General features: G+C 44.6%; 1 protein-coding gene across 1 annotated transcript in view; it reads right to left on the bottom strand.

The window, feature by feature from the left end:
* Positions 1-1224, bottom strand: part of PUM2 (pumilio RNA binding family member 2) — a 112763-nt gene extending 111539 nt beyond the window's left edge. Inside the window, exon 1 of the mRNA XM_082250220.1 lies at positions 1043-1224. The gene's annotated coding sequence lies outside the window, so the exon portion shown is untranslated. The remainder of the gene's footprint in view (positions 1-1042) is intronic.
* Positions 1225-19263: the final 18039 nt, after the last annotated feature.

The following is a 19263-nucleotide window of genomic DNA, read 5'->3' as shown; positions in this document are numbered from 1 at the left end:
ACACATAACCACCGATCACTACACACACACAACCACCGATCACTACACACACACACACACAACCACCGATCACTACACACACACAACCACCGATCACTACACACACACACACACACAACCACCGATCACTACACACACACACACACACAACCACCGATCACTACACACACACAACCACCGATCACTACACACACACACACACAACCACCGATCACTACACACACACACACAACCACCGATCACTACACACACACACACAACCACCGATCACTACACACACACACACAACCACCGATCACTACACACACACACACACACAACCACCGATCACTACACACACACACACACACAACCACCGATCACTACACACACACACACACACAACCACCGATCACTACACACACACACACACAACCACCGATCACTACACACACACACACACACACAACCACCGATCACTACACACACACACAACCACCGATCACTACACACACACACAACCACCGATCACTACACACACACACAACCACCGATCACTACACACACACACAACCACCGATCACTACACACACACACAACCACCGATCACTACACACACACACAACCACCGATCACTACACACACACACAACCACCGATCACTACACACACACACAACCACCGATCACTACACACACACACAACCACCGATGACTACACACACAACCACCGATCACTACACACACACACACAACCACTGATCACTACACACACACACACAACCACTGATCACTACACACACACACAACCACCGATCACTACACACAACCACCGATCACTACACACAAAACCAACAATCCTTATAGAAATAGAAACACAGTGCCCCCCGGCCACACACACTGCTCTTTGTGGTACACACAGACACACCAATGTAAACATCATCCCTCTACATACACCCCGGATCCTGTGTGTCCCCTTTTCCGGTCCAGTGCGGCCTGTACCGACTCCCCCTCCTCCCCCCTTTCTTATCCTCCGGCCTACATTCCCTGCACGTCCTTACTCACCGCCGGGATCGGTGACCGCTCCAGATTCAGGCTCGGGCCTCATAGACGGAGACTGGAGGCTGTAGGCCCCAACTTACTGCAACATGGCGAGGACCGGCGGCCCGACAACCACCACTACTACCGCTGCTCTTCCTCCTCCCCCTCCTCCTGGATCGCAGTGCAGCATGGGAGAACGAGAGAGAGGGCGGGGCCGCCCCCCACCTGACCCCTCCTCTTTCCCCTTACTACGACGTCGTAAACCAGCACGTCCACTTCCGGCCTTGCACTTCCTCTGCTCCTCCCACTGCTACCCTGATCGGTCGGTGTTCTGTAGGGAAATCTGATGGGTTTTCTGATAGAACACCGGTACACCGGTGTTCCGTGAGAATTACCTACCCTGTGAGAATTACCTACCCCTCGTCACTTCCGGCCAGAAGCATCTGAGCAGCGCAGCAGTGCGCATGCTCAGAGCGCCGGATACCTAATGGCAGAACAGAGGAGCTTACTAGTGCGCATGCGCACTAGTATAAAACGATCACGGTGTACCGTGAAAAAAACCTACCGACGCGGCACTTACCTAAAACAGCTGTGCTGACATACGAGTCATCCCCGCACCTGTCCCGGTCACTTCCCTGCTCTCGGCAAGTAAATATAAAAGCGGCTTTCGGCTCCGTGATTTATGTTTTCATACAGCCGCCGCCGCTTTTATATTTACTATCCGAGAGCAGGGAAGTGACCGGGACAGGAGCGGAGATGACTCGTATTTCAGCACAGCTGTTTTAATGTACCCGCTGCATTACATACAGTGCGGAGTACCGGAAGTGACGAGGGGTAGGTTTTTCTCACGGGTAGGTAATTCTCACGGAACACCGGCCCGCCCACCACTTTCTCCGCTCCTCTTCAGCGCTCATCGCACACGTGACTCTATTGTTTTTATTGTCCAATGGACTGTGGATGTCATAAATCACAACCACTGACCCCGCACCTACCTACCTATCTACCCCCCACAACTAGTGATCCACTCTCACCAGCACTGACCATACACAATGATTATTATTATTACTAACACTCAAGGTTATCTCTGCATTACTCTCACAAGTGCTGACATGTCATTTTATCATTATTTCCAATGCTTCACTCTCACCACGGCTGATGTGACACATGATTATTATTATCAGTGTTGGGGTAGTTACTCAAAAAATGTAACTAGTTACTAGTTACTTCTGAAAATTGTAATGAGATTACTTTACTAGTTACTGCATTTGAAAAGTAACTTCACTACTTATTACTTTACTTTTGAAAAATAATATGAACAAATTCCAATGCGCATATTTATTTGTAGTGCACAAAAAAACAATACAATATTTATTGTTTTATTTACATATATATATGACCACAGCGTGCCCCCTTTCAATGCCAGATTGACCACAGCGTGCCCCCAGAGTGACCACAGCGTGCCCCCCAGATTGACCACAGTGTGCCCCCCAGATTGACCACAGTGTGCCCCCCAGATTGACCACAGCTTGCCCCCAGAGTGACCACAGCGTGCCCCCAGATTGACCACAGTGTGCCCCCTTTCAATGCCAGTGAGTGACCACGCCAGAGAGACCAGTGCACTTACCTGCAGTGGCGGGCGTCTTCTCATCAGTCCTCCCGCCTCCTCCTTGGCCACACGATCCCCCGCGTCTCCTCCTTGAGTCCTCTGAGTTGTCTGAGACTGTCACTGTGCCTCTTGCCTGTGCACCGTCCGCCACCCGCCACTGGGATTGCTGATCTGCGTCCTCTCAGAAACTTCTCCCTCACTCCACAGCACCTGCGGAGGGAGCGGAGTTACAAAGAATCACTCCGCCGAGGAGGGCAGAGCATAGGTAGTGGGCGGCCGGCCGGAACTATAATGTGCAGCAGTGCACATCATATACCTACGCCCGAAAATGGAAAAAAAGTTCCTGCTCTGCTACAGCCTCCTGGGACCCTCTTTTGAGCAGATGGGGCCCAGGGAAACAAAAAAGATTGCAAGAAGACAAGGCAAGAAGAATGAATAAAGCTGCCCTGATTGTATAGCATGGCTTGGGTAACGCAGGAAAGTGCGTTTCTCAAGCCCTGTAAAGTAATGTAGTTACCGATGTTACGAATGTAACGCGTTACGGTACTACGTTACCAAAAAAGTAATGTAGTTACTGTAATCCGTTACATTGTAACTCGTTACCCCCAACACTGATTATTATTATTATTACAATATTATTGCTTCTCTATCACAAGTGATGATGTGACATGATATTATTATCATTATTAAACTTCACCAGTGCTGATGTGACACAATTTATTATTATTATTACTACAATATTAATAGCAATATTAATGCTTCTCTATCACAAGTGCTGATGTGACATAATATTATTATTTTGTATTATACTTCACCATCACCAGTGCTGATGTGACACATGATTGTTATTATTATTATTATTATTACTACTACAATATTAATAGCAATAATAATGCTTCTCTATCACCAGTGCTAATGTGACATAATATTATTATCATTATTAAACTTCACCAGTGCTGATGTGATATGTGGTTATTATTATTATTACTACTACAGTATTAATAACAATAATAATGCTTCTCTATCACAAGTGCTGATGTGACATAATATTATTTTGTATTCTACTTCACCATCACCAGTGCTGATGTGACACATGATTGTTATTATTACTTAATTTTTTTTTAATGCTTTAGGCTCTTATTACTTAGGCTTTCCAAACTGGTCGTCCACCTGTCAGTTTTTCAGGAGGACCTGATCGGATGCTCTATGCACCCCTATGGAGCAGCAGATGTCAGTGTTGACATCTCCCCTGACACCTGCTGTTATCTGATCCAATCCCATCCGTGAAATCCAGACGGATGGAAACCCTATTTCTCTATCGTTCATTGACAGACGCAGCTCCATATTCTTCTTAACCATTGGGTTTTGCTGCCCCTACAGGAGTAGGACACTAGGCAGGAAAAATCTTTACCATGCCTATGGGGCAGTCCCTGCAGGCATACACCCACACCCACTCACTCTGCTATAGGATTCAATTTGTTTCTGCCTAGTTTAGGAGTACGATCTATTTCCCAGCTGGGACTTCGGTCTTAGCTTGTTTTTTATTTTAAAGGGAACCTTTGTTAAAAATTAAATTTTTGTAGCTAGGTATGTTCCTGAGAGAACTGCAATTAATAGCCGGACTGGGTTTCGGACTGGATATCCTAGATCAGGGATCCTCAAACTACGGCCCTCTAGCTGATGCGGAACTACACGCCCATGAGGCATTGTAAAACTCTGACATTCACAGACATGACTAGGCATGATAGGAATTGTAGTTCCTGAACAATTGGAGGGCCATGGTTTGAAGACCCCTGTCCTAGATCCTTAAGGTCTCCCAGTCCAGCCACCGAGCGTGTGCAAGTTATAGCATTGCGATAGGCCTTGCAATGACAGAGCCCCAATTGACAGGGGCTGGCCTATGAGTGAAACACCTCGCCGGGAAACACACGACCTGGTTTGGCCTGAGTCGCAGCGTGCCCCTTGGCCGTCAGCACCCCCACCCCCAGTGAAAAGGTAGTCTGTCCGGACTGACGCCCACCCAATAGTCATTGGTATGGTGAGTAGTGTTCCCCCCATAGCTCTGACGGTCTCGGGGCGGGCGTGGGCGGACCCTCGGGTACCCCCCATTTCGCTTGGCCTCTCTGTATGTACCAGGCTCCTCCAGGGCCTTCCTCCCCACCATCATAGAGATCCCTATCTTAGTCAGTGAAGGGGGGGGTTCTCGGGAAGGGAGGACGCACCCATGACACTATAGCAGACTTGCTGGGGGGGGGGTTAATCCTGGTATGGGTCCCTGCCAAGGATCCCCAATACCACTAGATTGTTGGACCTCTCAGGGGGTCCTGGAGACCCCATTTTCTTGTACAATCGTTCAGCTACATTTTTCAGTAGTTCCTATTGAAATGCAAGGGCGGCCATTTTCTTGGAGTCTGCGAATGCTGGACAGCAGGGAGCAGCTAGGCCTTTACTCTAGTGATGACCCAGGTACTTCCTTTTCCTGTCAAGATTGTTTCTCTGCACTGTCAGATCCATCCTATTCTCCTCCATATCGGATGGTGGTATGTCTATTGGGGTCCCTATAGGTCTTTCTCTCTCACCCTGTTATCTGCAGTGCTAGAGGCTGGGACTTGTAGTACCACTGGTGCAGCGGTGTGGGTCATTTTTTTGGCAGTTTTCTCAAAGTGACACTACACTATTCCAGGGTTCATATGGAGCCCCAGGAACAAGTTTCACCTACAGACCCCCCTTGTGGTTGCAGGGACCTCCGGGTCGCAACCCCTGTTTTGGAAAGCCTGATGTCAAAAGTGGATTTGGTCTTAAAACATACCACTAGTATAAAGCGCCCTATGCCCTCGCAGCCCCTCTTGTAGCCAGAGTATCCGGGGTAGGGGTAGCCATTAGACGCATGGTGTGGCAAAAAAGCTGGTCTGCGGACCAGGCTTCTAAAAAGGCTCTGTCAGAGCTCTCCTTTACAGGGGACCGCTTGTTTGGATCCTCATTGGATGAACCGATCAAGGGGCTTACAGGTGAGAAGAGTACGCTTCTTCCTCAATCCTCCAAGGCCAAGTCACCACATAATAGATGGGGGCCTTATTTTATAGCCCACAGACAGCCTTTTCATGCCTCCGGCACGCAGGAGAAAGGATCCAAGCCATTTAGGTCCTCTGGGGGTTCCAAGAAGACATGGTCGGGTAAGCCGAGAGCAGGGCAGTCCAGATCTGCAGACAAATCACCGTCTGCATGAAGGGATGCCCCCACTCCTATCTGGGGTGGGGTGACTTCTTCGTTTCTTTCCGGAACCATGGACCTCCTTGATTCAGGAAAAATTCAGGGGCCTTGAACTGATCGGGTCAGAAGATCGAATTCAGGGCTCGACCGTCGGACAGATTTTCCCGTCCAATCTCCACATATCTCCAGATCGGTTGCGGGACCTGCGAGGGGCGGTACAGGACCTGCTGTTGCTAGGGTTGATTGTACCGATCCCCCCCCCCCATACCAAGGGGACTTTTCGGCCTCTATCGACATCAAGGACGCATATCTGCACATCCCTATTTACGCTGAACATCAGTGTTTCCTTCGATTCGCTGTAGGAGAGGAGCATTATCAATTTGTGGTGTTACCCTTTGATCTAGCCTCCGCCCCCAGGGTCTTCACAAAAGTTTTGGCTCCAGTATTGGCTTTACTGCAACAGTGGGGGATTGCAGTCCTAGGTACTTCTCTTAAGAGCAGATTCCCACTCAGATCTGTCTATCACTGCCCGGACTCTGCAAGAGTTCGGTTGCACTATAAATTTCAAAAAGTCTGCTCTGGTCCCAGCCTCCAAGTTGGTTTATCTGTGACTAAGGTACCTGCTGGTGACCTGCTCCCCTTGGATTGACAGCAGCGGGAGCCAATGGGGCAGTGAGGGGGGACAGAGCCGAGGGAGCCACTGCTCTTATGCACACCTCTGGATTAGGATCAGGTAAGTATAAAGGACGTGAGGGTAGATATGTGCAGCACAGAAGGTTTTTTTACCTTAATGCTTAGAATGCATTAAGGTGAGAAACCTCATGACTGGGTGTGTAATTGCCAACATCCCTTCTTACACTATTGTAGACCAACTCCTCTTTGAGTGGGATTTTATAGGCAAGTATACAACTATATATACAAACCCGATTCCAAAAAAGTTGGGACACTGTACAAATTGTGAATAAAAACAGAATGCAATGATGTGGAAGTTTCAAATTTCAATATTTTATTCAAAATACAATGGAAAATATTCAATAAAAACTATTGAAAAGTAAAATACAACATAGATGACATATCAAATGTTTAAACTGAGAAAATGTATCATTTTAACAGAAAAATAAGTTGATTTAAAATTTCATGGCATCAACACATTTCAAAAAAGTTGGGACAAGGCCATGTTTACCACTGTGTGGCATGCCCTCTTCTTTTTATAACAGTCTGCAAACGACTGGGGACTGAGGGGACAAGTTGCTGAAGTTTAAGAATAGGAATGTTGTCCCATTCTTGTCTAATACAGCCTTCTAGTTGCTCAACTGTCTTAGGTCTTCATTGTCGCATCTTCCTCTTTATGATGTGCCAAATGTTCTCTATGGGTGAAAGATCTGGACTGCAGGCTTGCCATTTCAGTACTCGGCTCCTTCTTCTACACAGCCATGATGTTGTAATTGATGCAGTATGTGGTCTGGCATTGTCATGTTGGAAAATGCAAGGTCTTCCCAGAAAGAGACGACGTCTGGATGGGAGCATATGTTGTTCTAGAACTTGGATATACCTTTCAGCATTGATGGTGCCTTTCCAGATGTGTAAGCTGCCCATGCCACACGCACTCATGCAACCCCATACCATCAGAAAAGCAGGCTTCTGGACTGAGCGCTAATAACAACTTGGGTTGTCCTTGTCCTCTTTAGTCCGGATGACATGGCGTCCCAGTTTTCCAAAAAGAACTGCAAATTTTGATTAGTCTGACCACAGAACAGTTTTCCACTTTGCCACAGTCCATTTTAAACGAGCCTTGGCCCAGAGAAAACGCCTGCGCTTCTGGATCATGTTTAGATATGGCTTCTTTTTTTGCCTATAGAGTTTTAGTCGGCAACGGGGAATGGCACAGTGGATTGTGTTCACCGACAATGTTTTCTGGAAGTATTCCTGAGCCCATGTTGTGATTTCCATTACAGTAGCATTCCTGTATGTGATGCAGTGCCGTCTAAGGGCCCGAAGATCATGGGCATCCAGTATGGTTTTCCGGCCTTGACCCTTACGCACAGAGATTGTTCCAGATTCTCTGAATCTTTGGATGATATTATGCATTGTAGATGATGATAACTTCAAACTCTTTGCAATTTTTCTCTGAGAAACTCCTTTCTAATATTGCTCCACTATTTTTCGCCACAGCATTGGGGGAATTGGTGATCCTCTGTCCATCTTGATTTCTGAGAGGCACTGCCACCCTGAGAGGCTCTTTTTATACCCAATCATGTTGCCAATTGACCTAATAAGTTACAAATTGGTCCTCCAGCTGTTCCTTACATGTACATTTAACTTTTCCGGCCTCTTATTGCTATCTGTCCCAACTTTTTTGGAATGTGTAGCTCTCATGAAATCCACAATGAGCCAATATTTGGCATGACATTTCAAAATGTCTCACTTTTAACATTTGATATGTTATCAATATTAAATTGTGAATAAAATATAAGTTTATGAGATTTGTAAATTTTAGTCCGTTCTTTTTTTACTCACAATTTGTACAGTGTCCCAACTTTTTTGGAATTGGGTTTGTGTGTGTATATATATATATATATATATATATATATATATATATATATATATATAAAATTCATTTATTCATCACTTGCGGTTAAAAGATTTTTTAGCATATGCAGAAGATTGGAAAACAATACAACATTTAATGGAATAAAGTGCCAGAACATGACATAAAATGATACATAGAATGAACAGGAAAAGTGGTGTTTCCCAACTACTTAGGACTTGGCTTCATCGATAGGGATAGTAGCCAAGATGAACACACAGAAAAAACAGGCGCTGAAGGACTATCCTATAATGAGATCAAATAATGCTGTCAGGGGTGCTGCTAACCCACACTCAAACTCAATGAGATAGATAATACAAGCAACAAAGTGGGATGAAAAGCGCTACCCCCAGCCAGGCAAAAAAAACTTGCTAGCAAAATTGAAGTACAAAAGTCTTAGTTTAACAATAAGTGCTTCACAGTAGATAATCCAAGTCATAGAGGACGCTGGCCATCATAGGAAGTAACACAGATGGAAAATCTTCAGCCTTAGACCTGAAGAAAGGGCTTACCCCGAAACATGTAGCTGTCCGCCCTCCGCTTTCACTTTGCAAACACCTGTCAGTGATTTGCCTGTCCAGTGATGTCATCTCCGGGCGCCGATGTGGGCTCCTCGGCAGGAAGAGACAGCTGATCCCGTGCATTCTGTGGTCACCGTCGGCACTTCTCCTTTACGTGGCCGGTGCCTCTTCATGTAAGTGCAGGACGGCTTTTGTGGCGTTCCCTCTACTCTCCATCACTGAACCCTTCCGTCTGGGTTCTTACTATCCTGTTGCCTGGCTGCTTTGCCCGCTTCTCATCACATCCCTCTCCTGGGAACCTGAACTTTTTAGCCATTTGCACTGGCTTCCACTCAAGGTACTGCCATTTTCCATCTGTGTTACTTCCTATGGTGGCCAGCATCCTCTATGACTTGGATTATCTGCTGTGAAGCACTTATTGTTAATAAACTAAGACTTTTGTACTTCAATTTTGCAAGCAATTTTTTTGCCTGGCCGGGGGTAGCGTTTTTTATCCCACTTTGTTGCTTATAGTAGCCAAGATGACTCCAAGTAAGTAAGGAGTATGGATAAATTGGGCCTCCAGTACACAGGCAGAATGACGGTCTGCCTATGTGAACAGAAGACATGCATCCTATGTCTCTGCTAGGCAGAGGCACCAATCCATGCCTTCTCCTAATACAAGCACCTTCCCCACAATAGTAAAGCACTGGTCAGGCACACATTTACCCTTTGATTGCCCCTGATGTTAATCCCTTCCCAGCCAGTGTCATAAATACAGTAACAGTGCAAAATTTTTAGCACTGATCACTGTATTGGTGTCACTGGTCTCCATAAAGTGACAAAAGTGTCAGTTAGTGTCCCAACTGTCCACCACAATATCGCAGTCCCGCTATAAGTCCCTGATCGCCGCCATTACTAGTAACAAAAAATATCTAAATACTGTATATATCCCATAGTTTGTAGATGCTATATCTTTAGCACAAACCAATCAATATACGCTTGGGATTTCTTTTACCAAAAATATGTAGCAGAATATATGTTGGTCTAAATTGATGAATAAATTAGATTTTATACATTTTTCATTGAATGTGTTTTACTGCAGAAGGTAAAAAGTATTGTTTTTTTTTTTTTTTTTCAAAATTGTCAGTCTTTCGCAAAAGTCATAAATGAGGTTTACCGCGGGTACATGTGGTTACAAGCATTTGGCGTTTTAAATGCTGGTAAACTACAGTCAAACACGATTTTTCTGCTTTCAGTCTGCTCAACTGCCTCTAAACTACTATAAAGGACTGAGTGTACATGTACACATAAGATAACATAGAGGAGAGTTCAGGGGCTGCTTAAAAAACACCCAACTGCTCATAAACTTCAGTTTAGCAGCTGCAGTCTACATGAGGTCTAACATTTATATGTAAAAAAAAAAAGGAGTTACAGAACAAGAAAAATGTAAAAGCCGAGGTAAACCTAAATAAAAAAATAAAATAAAAAAATCTCCCCCTGCAGGTTAATGCCATATTGTGCCTGTATGCACCACATACTAGCACATTATGATGGACCTATCTTACAAATGGAGCCCATCAGCAGCGCCTTGTCATAGCTGCATGAATCTTCACCCGGTCTTTCTTCCAGGTTTGCTCCGACCGTTTGAATGGCTGGGCTGCAATGACAACAGTCCTGTGCATGCGCAAGGGAGTCACCATAGCAGCAGTGTCCATGCTTGCAGAGAGTACTGTGCATTCACAAATTACATCATTGGCCTAAGCCAGGGGTCGGGAACCTTTTTGGTTGAGAGAGCTATGAACGCCACATATTTTCAAATGTAATTCCGTGAGAGCCATACACTATATTTCAGGGGTTGGGAACCTTTATTTAATATTCATATTCATGGGCCGCAGCTATACAGTGAGTAGATGGAGCTGTGTTAAAGTGCCTCAGATGCACGCGAGTAGGTCGCGGGGGCCATATCGCGGCAATCCGGTCACCCAGAGACGAACAGAGGGTAGCGGTGGGTAGCCCACAAAGTGTACCATCGATGGGTGCATTAATCTCCTTGGCACCGGGCACTGCTAGGCAGATGGCACTGGATTGAGTGGGAGCTCTGGAACTACACGTCCAGCGCGGCTCACGTTCGGACATGCCCCCCTTTATTAAAGATTTGTCTTTGAGCCAGATGCAGCCATCAAAAGAGCCACGTCTGGCTCGTGAGCTATAGGTTCCCTACCCCTGGCCTAAGCCAATGCCAGTATTCAGTAAACAGTGCAAATTCAAACCATTTCAAAGGCACCTACAAGTAAGACTTTTTATAGTCTTACCTGTAGTGTAAAGTCAAGTTTTTGACTTTACTATTGTTTTAAATGTAAGTTAAAATGTGTTAACATTGCTCCACAACCATGATTTTTACTTAATTACAGTTGTATATAACTTTGCATTCTGTTGTCTTTAGCTGCCCATGGATGGTTTGAATCTGGTTGTTTCAGTAGGGACTGGCCAAGATTCGAACCATGTATGGGCAGGCTGGTTGTACCCAAGTCAATCCATATATCGGCTTGGGTACAACCAGCATGTCAGATTTTTCATAGGATTTTGCCAGCAGCTATAGCAGCTGTGAAGGGGCTAAGTCGCGCTAATAAGTGCTGATTTGACAGACGATTATCAAAAAAACACAATGATTGATAGACCATAAAGTCCTCTATGATGTTAAAACATGTTATCCAAATGACAGATACAGTCCAAATTCCAGTTTCCCAGGGTCAGATGGTCATATTGACATTCATATAATCTCCTTACCAGAAAATGGAATAGAGTTCGCCCAAAAACTCAAACGGAGTTGAATCACCCAACCTCAGATGGATGTACTCAGATTCGCCTCTCATCAATCAATGGTAGTCATACATAAAAAAGAAAAAGGCTCCATAGCATAATACTGTTTATATGTTCATAGATCACCCTGAGGAGTGCACACCATCACCAGAGCCGGGTAACCAAGTGAGTAGAGACCCAACACCCTTAGGTACTAAATGCTTACCAGATGGAGGATGTTAAAGGTAAACAGAGAGAGAGAAGAGGTGGCATACAGAAGACCTCGTCCAACACCACTACCGCTTACCAGACTCCAATGGGTTAACAGCCAAACAGTCCAAAAAACGATCCTTTAGGCAACGGTGAAGATCACTCCTGAACTGGCAGACTCCAATGGGTTAACAGCCAAACAGTCCTAAAAACGATCCTTTAGGCAACGGTGAAGATCACTCCTGAACAAAAGTTTCCACTTTGATATGCTTTACGTCAGTTTCCCTGCATACATGGATGCAATGCCTTAGGACACACCAGTATTGGTGTACTAGTGGCCTGGTACAATTGTGAATGTCATCTGTAGATTGTCCCTCTGCTTGCAGGGCAAATGTTTCTTCTTCCAGAATCTGTAAGGAAACCGCTATTAACCGCTCACCCGCTGAAGACTGCTCATGGAGGAGGTAAAGGACACGCCACGTTCTATGACAGGACAAGCGGCAAACTCCACAGTGCGAGGCGATACTTCCCGGACCATTCACTCTCATAGAGAGCATCAATGCGACCGCAAATGCAACGTTGGTTAATAGCGGTTAAAAACCGCTATTAACCAACGTTGGTTAATAGCGGTTTCCTTACAGATTCTGGAAGAAGAAACATTTGCCCTGCAAGCAGAGGGACAATCTACAGATGACATTCACAATTGTACCAGGCCACTAGTACACCAATACTGGTGTGTCCTAAGGCATTGCATCCATGTATGCAGGGAAACTGACGTAAAGCATATCAAAGTGGAAACTTTTGTTCAGGAGTGATCTTCACCGTTGCCTAAAGGATCGTTTTTAGGACTGTTTGGCTGTTAACCCATTGGAGTCTGGTAAGCGGTAGTGGTGTTGGACGAGGTCTTCTGTATGCCACCTCTTCTCTCTCTCTGTTTACCTTTAACATCCTCCATCTGGTAAGCATTTAGTACCTAAGGGTGTCGGGTCTCTACTCACTTGGTTACCCGGCTCTGGTGATGGTGTGCACTCCTCAGGGTGATCTATGAACATATAAACAGTATTATGCTATGGAGCCTTTTTCTTTTTTATGTATGACTACCATTGATTGATGAGAGGCGAATCTGAGTACATCCATCTGAGGTTGGGTGATTCAACTCCGTTTGAGTTTTTGGGCGAACTCTATTCCATTTTCTGGTAAGGAGATTATATGAATGTCAATATGACCATCTGACCCTGGGAAACTGGAATTTGGACTGTATCTGTCATTTGGATAACATGTTTTAACATCATAGAGGACTTTATGGTCTATCAATCATTGTGTTTTTTTGATAATCGTCTGTCAAATCAGCACTTATTAGCGCGACTTAGCCCCTTCACATCTTTTCTTTGTTTGTCACAAATTAAGTTGCTGCTGTTATCCATTGGTTAGCGCAGTTATAACTCCCTTCTTTTTACCAGCTATAGCAGCTAGCAATAATCACTGTGCGTGGAAGGGATTTGAGCGAGTGGTTGCAGGAAAGAAAATCTCACCATCTATGGCATGTTGCATAGTTGCATACTGGACATTACTGTATCTTGTGTTATACAAAGTTTACCCACTTAAGGTCCGCCCTATAGCAGGTTTAGTGGGTGGGCGCAAAGGATTATACACAGTGGAAGCTGATCGGTGGTTACTGTGGACTTGATGTTCGGTACTATTGTTCAATACAGGAGCGGAATGGCGGTCTGCCTATGTAAACAAGGCAGATCGCTGTTCGGCCAGAAGGGAAGGCAGGGATCCTTTGTCTCTGCAAAGCAGGAACATGATCCATGTCTTCCCCTAGTAAAAGCACCTCCCACACAGTACACAAAAACACTGGCTAGGCACACAGTTAACCCTTTGATCACCTCAGGTGTTAACCCCTTCCCAGCCAGTGTCATTAATACAGTGACAGTGCATATTTTTTAGCACTGATCACTGTATTAGTGTCACTGGTCCCCAAAAAGTGTCAATCAGTGTCAGAATGTCCGCCATAATATTGCAGCCCAGCTAAAGTTGCTAATCGCCTCAATTACTAGTAAAAAATGAATAAAATTACCCTATAATTGTAGACGCTATAACTTTTGCGCAAACCAATTAATATACACTTATTGGAATTTTTCTTTAACCAAAAATTTGTAGCAGAATACATATTGGCCTAAATTGATGAAGAAAATTGATTTTTTTCAATTTTTTTTGTTGGATATGTTTTGTAGCAGTAAGTAAACATTTTTGTTTATTGGCGTTCATTTTTTGTTTATAGCACAAAGAAAAAAAACTCAGAGGTGGTCAGATAGCACCAAAAGCAAGCTCTATTTGGGGGGGGGGGGGGGGGGGGAGGACATAAATGTTATTTGGGTACAGCGTGCTGTATTATAAAAAAAATGGCCTGGTCGTGAAGGGGGTTAAATCCTTCGGAGGTCAAGTGCTTAAGGTTCCCCTTGAATTCAAGTGATTGTAAACGCTCACCTTGTAAAGCAACCCATTCAATTTAAAATAGAAATAAAAGGCAAAATGTTTTTGTATAGATATAAAAAAAACATTATAAATATCTTTTTTCCCTTTTTTTAAGTGATCACATCTCCTCAGCTGCATAAGAGCTGGGGGGAGGAGAAGCAGCAGCCCACTGATCTTCTCAATGAATGGCTGAGCAGCAGAGGGGGAAGGAGGGGGTTATGTCAGGTCAAGTCTGATCATTCAAGGACAGAGTTGTATAAAGTACTCAAAACCCATACTTGAGTAAAAGTACAAGTGCTCGATCAAAAAGTGACTTGAGTAGAAGTGGAAGTGCTCGATCAAAAAGTGACTTGAGTAGAAGTACTAAAGTATTCAACATTTTTTGTACTTAAGTATTGCAAGTAGTTTTTTAAACATTTTGCTATTCAAGTACTGAAAGTAAAAGTACCAGTAGTTTTGAAAAAAAAAAAATTGCTACTCAAGTACTGAAAGTAAAAGTACAAGTACTGTGTTATGTAGTTATTAAAGAAAGAAGCCAAAAGTTTGAACATCATATTGTTTTTTATTATTTCAAATGCAGCTTTTATTTATACATACAGTAGCATTTATTTCCGTATGCGCTGATAATACACATGTTTTGAGCTTCATGAAACCTGCCATCTACTGTTCTGGCAGTGGTAATTTTTATAATAGTAACGAATAACTATGCAGCACAAAAAAAAAAAAAAATATCGGAGTAGAAGTATTGAAATCATTGAAAAAATGTAGTGAAGTAAAAGTGGAAGTAGGAGAAAAAAAATTCTACTCTAGGAAAGTACAGATACCGCCTTTCGGTACTTAAGTACAGTAGTGAAGTAGTTCTACTTAGTTACTATACATCTCTGTTCAAGGAGAGCATACTGACTTGGCATAGCTAGCAAGCATAGCTACAGAACTGACCACAGTGTGCTCTCCTGCTTAGTGTGGTCAGTTTTTAATAGGAAAGCAGAGGGACTGGCAGGAACACCAGGGATTTCACATAAAGGAAGCAATAGAACAGGAGACTTTCTCATAGTATATGGTACAGCAGCCACATATCAGAAATATGAAGTGTTGGGGTAAAAACACTTTCAGTTACCATTCAAAGGTATTGATTACAACTAATAAAGATGGTGCTTTAAATGGATCCTTTTGTTGGATGTAGGAGGAGTTTCTAGGGAACTCATTTTGGGTGTTCTCTCTAAAATCCCAACATCAAAAGCTGCATGTGGTAACAATTCCATTATTGCAAGTGAAACCTCATTTCTTTTAATTGCAATGAATAATATTTTTTCAGGCCTTTAAAAGGTTGGTCAAACCAGTTCTTCCAGTATAGGGTTTTGTACTGTATAGCTGGTGTGCACAACTAAATAAATTTTGCTAAGCAAAAATTGTTTTTTTGTAACTGGTTTTATGTTTTGAAATACATTACAGTGTTGATGAGTTAAGTGATTGTTTAAAGTGGTACTAAAACAAAAAACAAAAATGCATTATATTGCAGCTTACCAATCATGAGATGTGATGGCTGCATTAATTCTCCTTTTTTAAGCGTTTTTCCCCTTTATTTCACCTGGAGATCTGGCCAATGACACAATTCCAGTCTTACACTGGCAATAAATGGATCAACATTAGGCTGGTTCAGCAGGGACCATGTATGCACTAGATCTAAGTATGGGTCTATCAATCAACTTCTGTAGCAACTGCTGCCATAACCACAGTATTTTTTTTTCATTAGGTGGCTGGCTTTCTGATGAAAGTGATCCCAGCAGTGCATTTGCTGCAATACCACTTTTATTGGCGTCGGGAGAGGTACCCCTCGCCCCTCCCGCCATTTCCTGGTCGTTTTCAAGCTTACTAAAGCCATCCGTTTCGATCCGGTGCAGCCGATCACTGGGCAGGAAGTCAAGCGAGGGCAAGATAGCCCCCACTCAGCTCTATGCCCTTGGAGGACCGGAATGAACCTTTGAAGTCACTTTCGGTTCTCGGGCATAAACTGAAAATTTCCTATCAAATACTTACCGTAATTTCCCTTTCCTGATGGACTCCGTGGCAGCCTATGTGTGGGTTTACCCTGCCTCCTCTCCTATGCTATATGACCCTAATCCCATAAACTTAGGCTCATTGCCAGCAATCAGGTTCTGAAACCAGCCACCTCTTGACCAATGGGTGGGAACTCCAGCTGCCATGGATTTGAGACTTTGGGATCAACTCCCAGGGGCAGTGTCCATCTGAATGTCTCCATATTAAGGGACCACTCGTTGTTGTCCATTTGGACTCTAGGGAGAAAGTCCGCTTGGACATTCTGGGCTTTGGGAAAGTAGACTACCGAGATGTCGGTCAAGTTTTCCTGGGCCCATATCATGATTGACTCCACTTTCTGTAATAGAGGAAGACTTTGAGTCCCTCTCTGTCTCCTCACATAGGAGACTGTTGTGGTGTTGTCCATTCTACACAGTACGGACTATCCTCCCGTTAGGTGGTGGAAGGCCTGGAGAGCGCAAAAGCCCCCCGTAATTCCAAGATGTTTGCTACCGGGATGTGAGGGTGCAGATCCCATCTGCCCTAGGCAATCATTGACCTGCAGTGGGCCCCCTTCCTGTACTGCTGGCATCGGTCATGATTGTGACCCAGGAAACAGGGGAGATGGAATGGCACCTGAGCAGGTTCCCACACTGCAGCCACCAAAAGAGGCTGTCCCTCATGCTGGAGGTTATATAAATGAGCTGGTTGCCTCTGTCTGGGACTCACTGTTGGAAAAACCCTCTCTGAAAGGGGCGCATTCTCCGGAGGGCCTATTTGACCATGGGGGCTGTGGAGACCATACTGCCGATGATTCTGAGGCACTGGGAGGTTCTTAGGCATGAGGAAGACAGGGCCAGGTGCATTCTGTCCCAAACTACTGGGATCTTTGCCAGGGGCAAGGAAATAGTGCCTTTGACTGTGTCAAACTGGGCTAGGTACACTAGGCGCTGTGCCGGTTCCAGATGACTCTTCCACAAGTTTAGCAATTAGCCAGATTCGAGGAGTGTAGAAATTACTTGAGCCCTGTGTATCAGTAACTGCTCCTTGTCCTGAGACAGCAGAAGAAGATTGTCAAGATAATGATGCAGGCGTAGTCCTCTTGTTCTGATAAGAGCTACTACTGCCAATAGAACTTTCGAGAACACCCGCGGAGATGTTGAGAGTCCGAAAGGGAGGCAGGTGAACTGAAGGTGTTTGCAGAACTCTTCTGCAACGGGCACATGGAAGTAGGCATCTTTTAAGTCTATAGAGACTAGCCAACAGCTACTTGAATCATAGACAGGGTCTCCATTTTAAACCTTTCATTCTTGACAAACTTGTTTAAGTGCGGGAGATCTATCACTGGTCTCCACGAACTTCAGAACTAGAAAAAGGGGCAAGTACATGCCCTGAAACATTTACCCTTCCCGAACAGGCACCGCGGCACCTTGAGCCAGCAGAGATTCTATATAAGACAGCAGCACTTGCTTCTTCTCCTCCAAGTGAGGCAACAGCATGGGTACAAATTTGAGAAGGGGGGTACTTGTGAAGGCCCATGTGTGTCCTGAGGAGACCGCCTTGATGGTCCAGTAATCTGAGATTTAGGCTGCCCAGACATGTCGAAAGTGGAGCAGGCATGCCCCCACCTGACATGCCTGAGCGGGCCCAATCTTAAAAGGATTTGGTGGCCTCACAACCACCAGAAGTTGAATTCTTAGCAGACCTCTGGAAGGATATTTGTCTCTTCCAGTTCCTCCTCACAGCTACACATACATCTGCCTCTGCTGTCTGCACTTTCTTGTGCACACAAGAACAAAACTCCCTCACTGCTGTTAGAAATTGTCCTGCTGTTACTGACTGCACTGCAGAAATTTTCTTCCACAGCACATATACCAACACAACCCCTGATGCGGCGATCCCCGCGTCCCGGGTCACTGCTTTCTTGACGATAACTTAAAAGCACACTTGAACAGGTTACTGTAAAGCAGACACAATTTTCTGCTACAATACAGCACATCCTTTCTCCACTGACACTCCAGCACTTTACTTGAGAAGATATGGCGTTTCTTAGGTAAATGACCAGTCTTTATCGATAGCAACCACTGCTGTGACCATGACTTGAAAGCACACTTGCACTGATCACTGTAAAGCAGACATTACTTTTTCCTACAATATAGCACGTCCTTCCTCCACCAACGCTCCAGCACTTTACTTGAGAAGATATGGCGTTTCTTGGGTAAATGACCGGTCTTTACCGATAGCAACCACTGCTGTGACCATGACTTGAAAGCACACTTGCACTGATCACTGTAAAGCAGTTCAGTACACTGATCACTGTAAAGCACTTTTTCCTACAATATAGCACGTCCTTCCTCCACCAACGCTCCAGCACTTTTCAAGAGTGGACATAGCATTACTTAAGCAAATATTTGGCCATTGCCGGTAGCAACCACTGCTGTAACTTAGAGGAAATCCCAGACAATGCCCCCAAATGTAGCACTGTCCCGATAGGGCTTGCTGTATGATGACTTCTTGGGCCTCCTCTGATTACCTGAAGACAGTCACTTAGGGACAGTTCACAAATTCATCCTTACTCCCAGTGCTCAACAAACAATCCAGGGGTTTGGTTTTATATTTATTGTGGAACTTGGATGGGAGAAGAGAATAATGGGATACTCCAACTGGAACTATTTACAGTTGATGATGACAATTCTCACTTGGACTCACCAGGTTATTTGTGGAAGCAGACACACTGCTTTAATCATACTGCCACTTGTATGGAGGAATTAGGTCTTCTTGCTCTCTCTAGCAGCAGACTTGATGCAACTATATT

Source organism: Pelophylax lessonae (assembly GCF_965119305.1).
Source record: "Pelophylax lessonae genome assembly, chromosome: 3".
NCBI classification, from domain to species: Eukaryota; Metazoa; Chordata; class Amphibia; order Anura; family Ranidae; genus Pelophylax; species Pelophylax lessonae.
Note: the sequence above shows the minus strand (reverse complement) of the source record. Positions and strands in the feature narration are given on the sequence as shown.